Source organism: Mastomys coucha, unplaced genomic scaffold (assembly GCF_008632895.1).
Source record: "Mastomys coucha isolate ucsf_1 unplaced genomic scaffold, UCSF_Mcou_1 pScaffold5, whole genome shotgun sequence".
In the NCBI taxonomy this organism is placed as follows: Eukaryota; Metazoa; Chordata; class Mammalia; order Rodentia; family Muridae; genus Mastomys; species Mastomys coucha.
In genome coordinates this window covers 48,195,445-48,197,481 of record NW_022196911.1, presented here as the reverse complement: position 1 = coordinate 48,197,481, position 2,037 = coordinate 48,195,445, and positions in this window count along the sequence as shown.

Below are 2,037 nucleotides of genomic sequence, written 5' to 3'. Positions count from 1 at the left end.
CAGACACCGAATACATTCTCTCCTTCAGCCACCTGAGGCCCAAGGCTGATGACCTGTTCTTCCTTCTTTTCCTTCCCCTTGCGAGGTGCCATTTCCGTACGTCTTCTCCAGACTCCTCCACCGGAAAGCGGGCATGCCACCTATATCAGCTCTGTGGGAGACCCATGCTCAATGGCATGCTGGAAGCAGTGGTGGGAACACGTGTGTACTGAGCTGTCTTTTCTGCTAGGAAACAGGCTTGCTTCTTTTCTTGTTTCTGTAACAAAATATCCCCCCTTTCACCAAAGCAACTCAAGGGAGAAGGCTGACTTAACTCACAGTTCAAAGGTACAGTTCGACAGCTGCTTGCAAAATATCTCATAATTCTAATGGCATAAAGGCCTCCCTTTAGGCTTGACTCTTCGACTCTACACCTCCTCCCAATAGCACCTTTCTATTGACCAGCTTTCAATTATGGTTGGCCTTTAAAGAACACCCAAACCATGTTCAAATAAAGGCAATTTCTATATAATAATAATAAATATATATAATTATATCTGTAAATAACAATATATAGTACTTTAATAAAATATTATCTATTTCTATATAAAGTGAGGTGTGTTTCTTGGAGGCAGTAAAAAGATGGATCCTATTTTCTAATCTAAACTCTTTCATTTTCCTTTTTTCCCTTCCTTCATCCTTTCCTTTTTTTGAGAGGTAATCTCTGTATGTATTGCTTGCTGTCCTAGAACTCTCTTGTCGATCAGGCTGGCCTTGAACTCATAGAGATCTGTCTGCCTCTGCTTCCCAAGTGCTGGGATTAAAGGCACATGGCACACTGTTAGTCTGTGTCTTTTTATTGCAGAATTGACACCATTAATATTTAGAGTTATTGTTGAAAGGTGTGTATTAATTTTTGTCATTTTTGTTTTGTTTTCCGGGATCTTTTTGATTACCGCTCTTGTTTTGTTTTCCGGGATCCTTTGGATTACTCCTCTTGTTATTGTTTGTTCCTGTGACCTCTTAGGTATGTTTATCCTTCTCTTCAGATTGAAATATTCCTTTTATTATCCCTTGCAGAGTTAGCTTAGTAGTTATAAATACTGTGATTATTATATTGTCAGCTCGACAGGTTCTAGAATCATTCTGGAGATAAATTCCCGTCGCATTTGTGAGACATTTTCTAGATTAGGCTAAATGAGGCGAGAAGGCCTAAAGGAGGGTGATGCTGTTGCTTGGTTCTGTGGTGATGGAGTAGGTACAACTCTCTGCTTCTTGGCTGTAATACAGTGACTGACCACAACCACCTTCTGTTCCTGCTGCCATGGCTTCCTCTCTATAATGGACCATACCCTTGAACTCTGAGCCAAGGGAAACCCACCCTTACTTTCATTGCCTTTGCCATGCATTTTATCATAGCAATGAAAAGATGCAGTTACTGAATTCCTAGTAATGTTAATTACATGTCTGTGCACTCAGTTTAAATTTCTACATATATAACCATACACTCATGTTTGTTTCATTCTCTTTGCCCATCCTCTCCTTTTCTTGTGGCTCTGGCTAGCATGACAGTGGGTACAGTACTGGCAATAGTAGGTTTCTGGTCTTGTTCTTCATCCCACACAGAGAACTTTCAGTATCTTCACATTTTCAGTGACGTTTGTTGCTGTAGCCCTTCTTTATCTCCACAGACTGCCTGAAGTCTCTATTCTGTGCTCAGAGGAGGTCATGTGTGAGTGTTGAGGGCTAAGCTGATCCAAGGCTTTTGCTTAGGTCCTGATATACGGAGAAGGAACATAGCTCCTTTTCTTTAAAACAAGGCAATATGCTCGGCAGAGCCAGTAATGGCTTGGGGAGCTGTGGCTTCTGATCTTCCCACCCCAGGGGGCTGTGGTTATCAGTCCTAAGGCTGCTGGAGTGCTCAGTCTGTGGTGCACTTGAGATAGCCTTTGTTCCCTTTGTGGCTTGGCTAGCTTCCTGCTGACTTTGTCCCATTGGGTGATAGTTTGCAGCTGGCACTGTCCCACTTCTCACATAAAAGTTGTATATAAGATGCTG